Here is a 12,172-nt window from a genome sequence, read left to right as displayed (position 1 = left end):
TCTCCCTCTTGTTCTCCCTCACACTCCCCTCTCTGTTACCAGGCTCAGATAAAGCCGGGTGGATGGCTTTCTCTTCCTTTCTGTTCCGTGGGTTGCTTATTTCTAAAGCTAGTGAAGGAAGGCCCTGCTTCCCCAGCAAGCCCCTTCCCTAGAGACCTTGCTGGGGAAACCACTTCCGCAGGCACTGGAAAGGTGCCCATGACAGCACCTCTAAATTTTTCAGCTCTGAACTACGAGTTCACACAGGTGTTTTAGGGAAGAGGTTTTCAGGAGAGAGCTTAAGGAGTCAAGTGGAAGGCTACATGGGTTCTGTACACTGAGGGCAGATGTGTATTTACACATAAGGCAAAATAAAACCACATCATCAGTGCTTCTTAGAAACAGGAAAGCATCAGGTGCTGGGCATCAGCACAGCAACCAAGCAACCAAGTGAGAAGATGGGGACAGGCCATCCAGGAACAACTGGACACCAGGCTGGTGGAGAGGTGGGTCATCTGGGTAGGTGGTCCACATCAGCAGGAAACTAAGCCTCTGACTAGTCATTTCTTGTTACCTGTGGACTTGTGTTGGGGTTTTTTGTTTTGTTTTGTTGCTGTTGTTTTCTTGCTTGTTTGTTTTTGTTTGTTTGAGACAGGGTCTTACTATTAGTCCTGTCTGGCTTGGGATCACCATGTGGACTAGGCTAGCTTCAAACTCAGAGTTATCCTCCTTAGTGCTGGGATTAAAGGTGTGCCACCATGCCTCGTGTGGTGTTTCAGTGAGATGATGAATCTGCAAAGGCAAGAACCCTGCTCCCATCTGAAGCCCGGGCACACCCAGCGCAGCAAGTGGTGCATGGACACACGGTATTGGAGCTGGCTGAGAACCAGGGGGAGAAGGCTCTGAGGACAAGGAATCCTCAGGAGTCTGCCACTTGGATTCTTTGGAACTGCTACTTCGTGGTAGATAATTGATAAGCAAACCAGCCTTTAAGTTCATTTCATCATGATTTTAAAATTCTCTGTAAACATGTGCTGTCCCACTTTATTTATCCCACAAGTAGAGAAGCAGGTTGAAAGCAGATGGGGTCAAGAGAAAAAGCAAGTGACAGTTTAGTTCCTGATAAGTCCTGAGATGTGCACTCATCTTTATGTGTGTGGAGTGTGGTATGGTATGGTGTGTGTGTGTGTGTGTGTGTGTGTGTGTGTAGCTAGCAAAATTGAGGCTTCCTCCACTGAATCCTAGTCTTATTTCCAACATATAATGAATACAACAGTATAATGAGATTTTTCAAATGACTGGAACATGTATGTACTGCCCACCCCCCAAAAGATGACATAGTATATTATATTACGGTTTTATTTATTATCAATACATCTAAAGTCTCCTCACACTTAGGAAGTCCATAGCACCCTGTCTCAGGTTGGACTACATCTTTATACACCATTTCTGAAATGATCAATATTCAGAATATCCCTAGCATGTGACTACTATAAAGTATGAAAGAAGATATCTGTTTGTATTTTAGGTATTTTTATAGCATCAAATTTAAGTAAGACATATCGATGGGTTGGTTGGTTTAAAGTTGTAAATGTCAATATAATTTTTTAAATCACACTTTATATTCTCTGCAAGATCTGGCTCTGTTTCTCTGCCCTCAGCACAAAATAATATCAGTACTTTTCATTCTTGCAAACCTTTTAATTTTAAGAATAAAGAAATAATAAATGGTATTTCTTTGTTCTAATTAACATCCTTTGATTTTCAATGAACTGGGCATCTGTCCGTTGCTGGCCTTGCTATTGTTGAACTCTTCTTTTCCGTGTGGTCTGTCACTTTTTCGTGTGGAGATTTCAACTACTTGTTTGCTTCCAGTGCTCCCCCTAGTCTGTCTCTGAGTTTGTTCATGGTGCATAGCAGTTAAAACTTTATTTTCTAAATAACAAAAAACAACCCAGAATGGGAGATCTAGAGGCTGAAAGGCTAAAGGTGCTTCCTAGGGCACTTAACTCAGTGACTAAACCACATCAGTCTGTTTTCTTTCCTTCTGTCATCCTACCTTTCCTGTAATGAGACCTTCCAAAATCTCACTTCCCTCACACTGGCTAACCCACGGCCACTTGGTCAACTTTCAGGTTCCAGACTCTTCTGAAACCTGACTTCAGTGACCATCTTAATAGAAAGGGTCACCAAGTCCCATAGCCCCCAGCATTCAGAATTCTCAATGGGAAGCCATGCCATTGGGTTGATCAGGAATGTTCCATGGATAGACTGCCCCGACCAGTGTAGCAAACAGTATCTACAGGGAGAGTAAGGTTCTGTCATCAGCCAGGCCCCACTGCAGATACTAAAGTCACAGTCAAGACCCACTCTGAGCAGCACCCCTCCCATCATGATGACAGATGGAACCCTGAGGGCCAACCACCCCCATCTGCTTGTGGGGTTGAGTGGGGTTTTGCTGTTGAAACATCATCTTTACAGTGATTGGACTTCATGACTAATTTCTCCACCTCAGATTGTAAAAATACTAAGTCACGTTTTCTTCTGCTGCCTCACTTTTTAATGCATTATTCCTTTAACAGTTTTAATTTTACTGTGTGTTGAAGAATGCAGCAGACCTTTGGATCTTTCATGTGACTGCTCAGTGGTCTCACATCTTTATGGTGTGTATAATTCTTCTTTGACTCCTCTGGATCTGTTTCTGGGTTTTCCACAGTCTCCACTCATTCTGTTTCTGTGCATGTTGTTTAAGCACCATATTTTTGTGCCTGCTTCCAAATCAGGTCATTGATTTTCTGTGCTGTGCTTTTTCAAAATGTTCCAGATAAATTCATAATTTATTAATTTCAAGTTTCAAAATTCTATAATGATTTTTGACTAAACATAGATTGAATGAATATATGAAACAATGAATGGGAGTTCACATTCCTAGATAGCTTAATATTTTCTGCACTTGGATTCTTTTATTTATTATACTACTTAATGTCTGATTTTTCATTAATGTTATAAATAAAATTTCCCTCTGCATGCTGTGTTCTCTCTCTTCTTCTTTTTACCTCCCTCCCCAAACCCCCCCATGTGTGTGTGTGAGAGAGAGAGAGAAAGGGAGAGATGGAGAGAGAGAGAAAAAAAAGTTTTGCTGTGTGGCCCTGGATGACCTGGTACTTGCATAGCTCAGAGTGACTTCAAAATTGTCGTGATCCTCTTGCCTCGGCCTCCCAAGTGCTGGGTTTATAGGTTTGTCTTGACTATAGGAATGAAGTGTACACAAGTGTCAGATTGCCAGAGCCCTTAAGGTCTGCTCCTTCTGGCAAGATTCGGAGAGCCAGTGTTGCAGTGATGAGGCAGTAGCTCAGTGCAGCTACTATTGCAGGGAGCCATTCAGGGCTTGGTTTGTAGTTCCAAAAGCCACAAACCTCTGCAGTCAGAAAGTGCTTTCTTGAGTTATTTGATGGCAAAAACTGGACGTAATGTGAAGCCAGGTATCACTTTCATTTATTGCTTAATACAGATAGGTAAACACAACAAAACAGGTAGCGTTTGGTTATGGGCTATTTCTCAAATCTTGTTGAAGGACTATGTGACCATCATGCTATACTGTCTTTTTGAAATAAAGTCCTTACACACACCTGGCACCAAGGAATTTGAAAAATATATTGTAGATCAAATATTCACATGCTAAGAATATTTCCTAGAGAAACTATACACAAACGTGAAGAAAGCATGTCTGATAATGTCTCGTATAAGCAATGCTTACTAGGATAAAAAGCAGACATGTTCATCAGTGGGCTACTGGGTCCATTATGATGCATTCACCCAGAAGATTACTGTATAGCTGTTAAGATTATTTACAGCTTCATGTGTCAACATGCTGAATCAAAAAGAGCTGTCCAATAAAAAGGAAGCCAAAGAATGCTAGAAAATATACTACAGTTTGGATTTTGAAAGATAATTAGGGGTAATGGCTATCTCTGAACCTGATGACGTAACAATGGCATATATTCTGCATTCCGTAGTAAATGAATGTCACAGAGATCTGAGATGCTTTTACGGGTCCAGATTGGCATTCTAGACAATCTGTTGATGGCTGCATAGTGTATTAAACTATCTATTCATTCTCCCCTCCCCTTGGTTTGTTGAGACAGGGTTTCTCTATGCGCCTGGCTGTGGCTGTCCTGGAACTCTCATTGTCCACCAAGCTGGCCTTAAACTCAACAGAGCTCCCGAGTGCTGGAATTAAAGGTGTGCACCACGACTGCCTAGTGTGTCTATTTGTTCTTGTCTAATTTACTTTCACTTGCTGGTAATTGCAGACACTGCTGAAGCAAACACCTCTGAGATTATTTTACATGCATATAAATATCTCTGTAGATAAAGGGAAAATGCTTTACTTTTTAATAGATAATGTCATTTGTCTTTCCATTTTATTTTTTTCTTTTATTGAGAATAGATTTTTTTTATATATAACATTCAGACTATGGTCTCTCTCTACTCCCAGTTCCTCTCTACCCCCCCCCCTCCCATCTGTATCCACCTCCTTTCTGTTTTCATTAGAAAATAATCAGGCAGTGCTGAAGAGATGGCTTAGTGGTTAAGAGCACTGTCTGCTCTTCCAGTGGACCTGGGTTCAATTCCCGGCACTACATGACAACTCACAACCACCTGTAACTCCATTTCCAGGGGATCCGAACCCTTACATAGACAGGTAACAAAACACCAATGCACACAAGAGATAAAAAATGAATCATTTAAAAAATAAGAAAGAAAAAAGGCAGACTTCTAAGGGACAATAAAATATATAATAAGATAAAAAACCCACATAAGAATAGGACAAAACAAAAAGAAAAGATTTTAAAAAAAGCACAAGAAACAGATGCAGAGACCCACTCATTCACACATTCAGGGATCCCATAAAAAATAGGAAGCCATAATACGTATACACAAAGGACTTATATATAAGGTAAGACAGGGATAAAAAAAATCAAAGATAAAATTGGAAAAAAAAAGAAAAATCCCTGATACAATATTATGAGATAAGGAATCTCCAAAGATGCTGTTGATTTTGTTTTCTGTTAGCTGTCTGCTCTGGGCAGACAGCCTGTGAGAACACAGTCCATGAATGGAGTCCAGTGAGAATGATGGGTATGCTTGTGAGAAAACTCCAAGAAAACAAGAGTCTTGTGACCTCAATTTCCTTAAACATAGGCTTGGTCCTGGTATGTGTTTTTATGTTCCCCCAGGTGTAGCGGATAGGAGTGAGTTGACTTTGCTGGTTGTTGTTCACCTACCTCTATGGGAAAACATGTTTGTCCTTGTGATTGCACACTTTACTCAGGTGACTTTTCTTAACCCTCAGAGTATAGAGTGTCTGAAGCTTTGGATAAAGTTGGCTGCTGCATGTGACTTTAGTCCATCTCGTTTTTAGGCCCCTCTGCCAGGTTCATACAGCCAACTCGAGTGGAAAACGGCAGCTTACCCTTAAGAATAGTTTCCCAGGGAGACTCCCCTGGAGAAGGCTAAATTTTCATTTGCAAGTGGTTATCAGCTGGAGATTACTTTTAGGTTAGGGATGAGGGCATGTCACTTCTCCTTTCTAGGACCCCACCTGGTACAGACCCATGCAGCCCTATGTGTGCTGCCTCTGTCTCTGTGAGTTCATATGTGTATCAGTCCTGTTGTGTTCAGAAGACCTTGTTTTCTTGGTGTCTTCCATCTCCTCTGGATATCCCACTATTCTACTCTTTCTTGAGGTTTCCTAAGCCCTGAGTGGAGGGATTTGATGGAGACATCCCATTTAGGATTGAGTGATCCAAGGTCTCTCACTCTCCGCATATTGTCTGACTGTGGGTCTCTGTATTTGTTTCTATCTGCTGCAGGAGGAAGCTTCTCTGGTGATGGCTGAGCAAGACAATGATCTATGAGTATAGCAGAATTTCATTAGGAATCATTTTATTGTTATGTCCCATTCATAGAACATTAGTATTTGGTTTTTATCTTAGGTCCCTGGACTATCTAGTCCCAGGTTCTGGTCACCAAAGCAATATAAGGTATGGGTTCCACCTTGTGGAGTAGGCCTTAAGAAATCACATTAGATATTGTTTAGTTACCAGCTCAACTTCTCTGCATTCAATGAGCCATGTAGGTGTTGTCTTCAGCAGTAGGGCCTTGTCTTCAGCTTGTGAAAAGCAACCTATAGTCTTAAGAACAGCATGGGTTGTTTGGGGGTTGTTTTGGGATCCCTTTGACCAGCAACTTAATTAGACGTAATCCTCCATTCCTGGAACTGGAAACTTCATTTGGTGATAAGAAATATCCATCTAGGGCTCTGTCTCTTTCATTACTTGGTAATTTCATTTAGATAGCCTTCATATATATATACATTTTAGTTTTAGGAAGCTTCTACTGTATTAAGTTTCTATACTACTAAAATGGTCCTTAATTTTAGCTGTCTCTCCCCATATTCTCTCCCTTGTCCTCCTCTTCCCACTCGACTCTCCCATTGCAGTCCTCCCTACTCTGCTCTATACCTAACTTCTGTGGTTGTAGATTATAGCCTGCTTATCATGGACTTAACTGCTAATATCCACATATAAGTGAATACATACCAATTTGTCTTTCTGGGTCTGGGATACCTCACTCAGAATGATTTTTTCCTAGTTCCATCCATTTACCTGTGGATTTTGTGGTTTCATTTTTAATGGTCAAATAATATTCTATTGTGTAAATGTACAACATTTTCTTCATCCATTCATCTGCTGAAGACCATCTAAGTTTCTGGCTATTATGAATAAAACAGCAATGAACATGGTTGAGCAAGTGTCTGTGTGATAGGATGAAACATCCTTTGGGTATATGCCCAAGAGTGATAGAGATAGATCTTGACGTAGGTCAGTTCCCCTCATCCTGAGGAATCACTGTGATTTTCCATAGTGTCTATCCAAGTTTGTAGTCCCACCAGCCGTGGATTAGTGCTCCCTTTACTCTACATTCTCACCAGCATGAGCTGTCAATTGTTTTATTGATCTTGGCCATTCTGATGGGTGTAAGATGAAATTTTGAAGTAGATTTGCTTTGCATTTTCTAATGACTAAAAATGTTGAACATTTCTTTCAAAGTTTCTCAGCCATTCTCTTTTGAGAATTCTGTTTAGATCTGTACCTCATTCTTTAATTGGGTTGTTTTCTTGATTTCCAGTTTTTTGAGTTCTTTATTTTGACTGTTGACCCTGTATTGGGTGTGTAGTTACTAAAAACCTTTTCCCATTCCGTAGTCTTTGAATGATATTCCTTGTTGTGCAAAACCATGTCAGTTTTGTGAGGTTCCATTTATTGATTGTTGATCTTAATGTTTGATCTTAATGGTGTTCTGTTCAGAAAGTCTTTTCCTATGCCAATAAGTTCAAGACTATTCCCTACTTTCTCTTCTATCAGGTTTATTGTATCTAGTTTTATGTTGAGGTCTTTGGTACACTTGGACTTGAGTTTTGTGATAAGTATAGACCAGCACCATTTGTTAAAGATGCTCTTTTTTTTTCGAATGTATATTTCTGGCGTCTTTATTTAAAAAAAAAATCAGGTATCTGTAGAAATGTGGATTTATGTCTGGGTCTCCAATTTGTTTACATTGATCAACATCCGTTGGTTTTGTGCCAATGCCATGTTGTGCTGTTTTTATTACTATTGCTCTGTAGTACAATTTGAGCTTGGGGCTGGTGATTCCTCCAGCAAGTCTTTCATTATTCAGATTTGTTTTTGCTATCCTGGGTTTTTTGCATTTCTATATGAAGCTGAAAATTGTTCTTCAAGGTCAGTGAAGAATCGTATTGGAATTTTATGGGTATTGCATTAAATCTGTAGATTGCTTTTGATAGGATAGTCATTTTTACTGTATTAATCCTACTGACCGATAAGCATGGGAAATCTCCATCTTCTGATATCTTCAACTTCTTTCTTCAGTGTTGTAAAGTTTTTAACAGGCAAGTCTTTCACTTGCTTGGTTAGAATTATCCCAAGATACTTTATAATTTTTGAGGCTATTGTTAAAGGTGTGTTTCCCTGATTTCTTTCTCAGTTTGTTCGCCTTTTGTATATAGGAGGTTGCTGGTTTTTCAAGTTAACTTTGTATCCTGTTATGTTGCTGAAAATCTTTGTCAGTTGTAGGAGTTTCCTAGTGGACTTTCCCAGGGTCACTATCATATCATCTGCAAATAAAGAAAGTGTGGCTTTTCTCTTTCCAATTTGTATCTCTTTGATCTCCTTCTGTTGTGTTATTGCTCTAGCTAAGAGTTCAGATACTATACTGAATAGGTGTGGAGGAAGTGGAAAACCTTGTCTTGTTCCTTGTTTTAGTGGAATGACTTTGAATTTTTTTTCCATTTAAGTTGATGTTGGCTATGGGCTTGTTGTAAACTACCTATATTATGTTGAGGTATATCTCCTATATCTTTAATCTCTCCAGAATTTTAACATGAAGGGGTGTTAGATCCACCTGACTCTGCCTCCCGAGTGCTGGGATTAAAGCTGAGTGCTACCACCACCCAGCAAATTTATTTATTTTTTATTTTATGTGCATTGGTGTTTTGGCATAATGTCCCTGAAACTGGAGTTACAGACAGTTGTGAGCTGCAGTGTGGGTGTGTTTTATGGATGTTTCCCCTCTTTGATTTGTGGGCCTGAGATTATTTATTCCTTGTGTTTTCTTGGGTGTGATTTTTAATTTTTATTAGTTCTTTAAGATTTCATACAATATATTTTGATCATATTTACCCTCTCTCCCACAACTCTTCCCAGATCCACCCTTACTTCCCTACCCACCCAGCTTTGTATCTTTTAAAAAAATTCTTCAAGACCAATTTGTGCTGCACAAGTAGTCTTGGAAAAGTATTCTTCCACTGGAGTTCAAGGGCTACACCTAGGGTAAACCATCTCTCCCGGGAGCTATTGGTTGCCCGAAGTGCTAGAGCTAGGGATAGAATTCTGAACCCAACTCCCTCTCCATGTTGGGAATCATTCTAGGCTTCAGCTTGAACATGCTTTGTGCATGTTGTCACAGCTGCTGTGAGCTCAGTGTGTCCAGAAGGTAATACTTCCTTGTGGTATAGTCACCTCTTACTTCTGGCGTTTACATTCTGCCTGCCCTTTCTTCCACAGTGATTCCTGAGCCTTGGAAGGAGGAGTAGTATGCTTCCTTTAGTGTTGAGTATACCACCCTGAATGACCCAAATATCATTTGATTTTTTAATGTTTTAAGATTTATTTTTAGTTATGTACAGGAGTGCGTATCTGTATGTGGGCTCCCAAGGAAGCCAGAGGTATCAGACCCATTGGATCTTGAGCTAGAATGATGTCATCTAAACTTGGCCCTCTGCAAGAGCAACTAGTGCTCTTCATCACTTAGCCACCGCTCCAACACAGATTTTAATTTTTGTGTTCTCTCTCTTTGTGTGTGTGTATTGTCTCTGTATATCTCTGTGTGTGGATACACTGTGTGTGTGCGTGTGTGTGAGGTAGAGGTCAGAAGACTGTTTTCGGGAGTTGCTTTCCTTCTGCTCTGAGATCTAGTGACTGAATCCAGATTGTCTGGCCTGTGTCAGGAATCAGTTTTGGACCACTATGTCATCTTACTGGGCCTACTTTAACTTATCATTTAGAATAGATTCCATTATGCAGAATTTTGAAATCTTATGTACTTTGTCAGTCTTTTCCTTTATACCCTTGAGTTTCATATCTTGCCTACAACCTCCCCCCAACCCAATTCTGGGGTGATTTTAGTCTTACTTTATATTCAGATATTCAAACTAGTTGGGTTTTATTTTGAACCATAGAAAATGCAGGTATACATTTTTTTTCTATGGTGGTTATCTTAAACCCTAGATACCAACTATTACTAGTCCTTTTCTTGTTGGGGTACCTGTAGACTTTTTGCTGGCCCTGTATTCTAGAAGTCTCTTTGCCTTTGAGCCAGTGTGCAATCCTGTTAACTCACTGTGGTATCCAGGAGAGAGTCTCCCGTTGTAACCCCTCTTAAGTGCCTCTCAGCCCTCCTTGTGTGTTTAGCTTCACAGAAGTACATCACAGTTAATTGTAAAAATGAGCTTGAGATCTGCCTGGGTTCTTGATGGGCATTGCATTGAATTTATTCACTTTAGTAGGCACTGGCACTGAATACGGTCAGTCCCTCTTTAGGTCTTCCTTTATATCATTCATAAGTTGCATAGTTTGTTCTCAAATAAGTCTTGTATTATTCATGAATTTGCCTTGCTCCTGGGAATTCACATGGAGAGTCACAGTATCCACAAAGAGTGTGCTGCTGTTAGCATCTAAGAGAGGCGCTGAGTATGGTTGTGTAGTATCGAAGCACACTGATTACTACGCTTTTCAGACCCGATAGGATTTTAACCACTGGTCCTTGTGGTCTGTAGAAAAGGGCAGTTACCAATTCCTTTCTCAATCAAAGAACTGAGTATTGGTAGGGGGACACAAAGGACAAATCACTTTACAGAGGAAAATCCTTGAAAAAGTACAGAGACATTTCAGATTACTAGACAAAATTGGGACTCAAAAACTGGAAATAGCCACAGACTTGAGGAAATGTCAATAAATCAAAACATAAATAATGTGAAGGATGTTTTACACAATTTGTAGAAATATATCTGGAATCTAAGAAAAATACTCTTTGAATTACTTGTGTCAGAACTGAATTATATACATATGTAGAGAAAGACATAAATACATGATGCAAGTTGAACCAGGAAGATAGAGGAAAACCCCAAAGCCAAGCAGAATGGAAAGAGGGAGAGAGCTGCTCCAGAGTTGTGGCTAAAGATTATTTTCACATTTCTGAATGTTTTCCTATCTACTTGACAAAACCCACAAGAGTACATGCAGTGATAGAATAATAGTCCAGATTACACGTTCTGGGCTGCAGTCAAAGTGCTTCTAGCCCCCTGTTAATGATGGGCTTGCCTAGAGTCTATCAAGAGGTTTCTTCTGTTCCCAGCCATTATAAGTTAGTACCTGAAGTTTCCACTGAATGCTAGCAATGCTCTTTCAGCCTGACATAGAAATGTCTGCTGGTAAAATAAAGTCCCTTTGCTGAAGCAACTGTTTGTTCACTTATGGCTTTGCCCCACTTGGTCAAGGTGAACTTCTGGCTGTTGTTTGATAATATTAAATAGGGTTTTTGTATAAATATTAAAAGATAAGATTTATCTGCACCCTCCTCCTCTTCCTCTTTTTCTCTTCTTTTGAGACAAGGTCTCAGTATATGGCCCTGGCTGGCCTGGAATGTGATACGTAGACCAGGCCGGACTCAAAGAGATTCATCTGCCTCTACCTCCAGAATAATGGGGTAAAAGGCGTGCACAACCACACAAAGCACTGTCTATGCTTTCTGGTGTCTTCAACAACAGAATTTTGTGTATGCAATTATGTGTTTCTGTGTGTGCAGGAAGTTATTGTTGCTTGAGAATCTTACCCTTTGCTTCAGTGTACCAAGAATTATCTATTTCTTGATGGAGTATATGAAGCTAGCTTCCTTTTGTGAGGGCTGATGGGGAGGGGCTGTGGTTCCTGCAGCTATCAGACTAGGAGAGGAGGAAGCTGTAGGAGTGAGATGATGTAACCTAGGCAAACAGAAGACGAAAGAATTGAGTGTGTGCTGTCTCTAAACAAAGTCTTCCACAGTGTGAAGATGCCTGAGGATCCATGGCAGTGGGGACAGGGATAGAGGTTACATTCCAGAAGCAGCATGAAGACGAGGACATAGGTCAGGGGTAGAGTGCTCTCCTGCCATCCCTAAGGGCCTGGCGCGATCCTGAGCACCACAAAAATAAACATAGACGTTGCTGATTAACTCAACAGTCAGAAGGCAGGAAAATGATAAAGTAATGTTGATTTCGAAGAAGAATTAATTTAGGAAGTGAAGAAGATGTCTGGTTGATGAAGGTTTCAGCTACTTGGAGGCTAAAGCCAGAGAATCAGGGCATTAAGGCTTGTCTAGGCTAGAGAGCAAGGGGGTACAGAGTGTGGTCACATTGCTGAGATCACCCTGTCCAGTCATCTTTCCCTCTTGTACAGATAAAAAAGCCCAAAACACAGACACAGCCTAACTGCCTTCATCTTCCCTCATATCTGGTCCTTTGTAAGGTGCCAGCCCAGACCTAGAGAGATGCTCAGCTGGAAAGTGCTTTGCC

The sequence above is a fragment of the Chionomys nivalis genome, chromosome 1 (genome assembly GCF_950005125.1).
Source record: "Chionomys nivalis chromosome 1, mChiNiv1.1, whole genome shotgun sequence".
Taxonomy (NCBI): domain Eukaryota; kingdom Metazoa; phylum Chordata; class Mammalia; order Rodentia; family Cricetidae; genus Chionomys; species Chionomys nivalis.
This window is presented reverse-complemented; position numbering follows the sequence as displayed.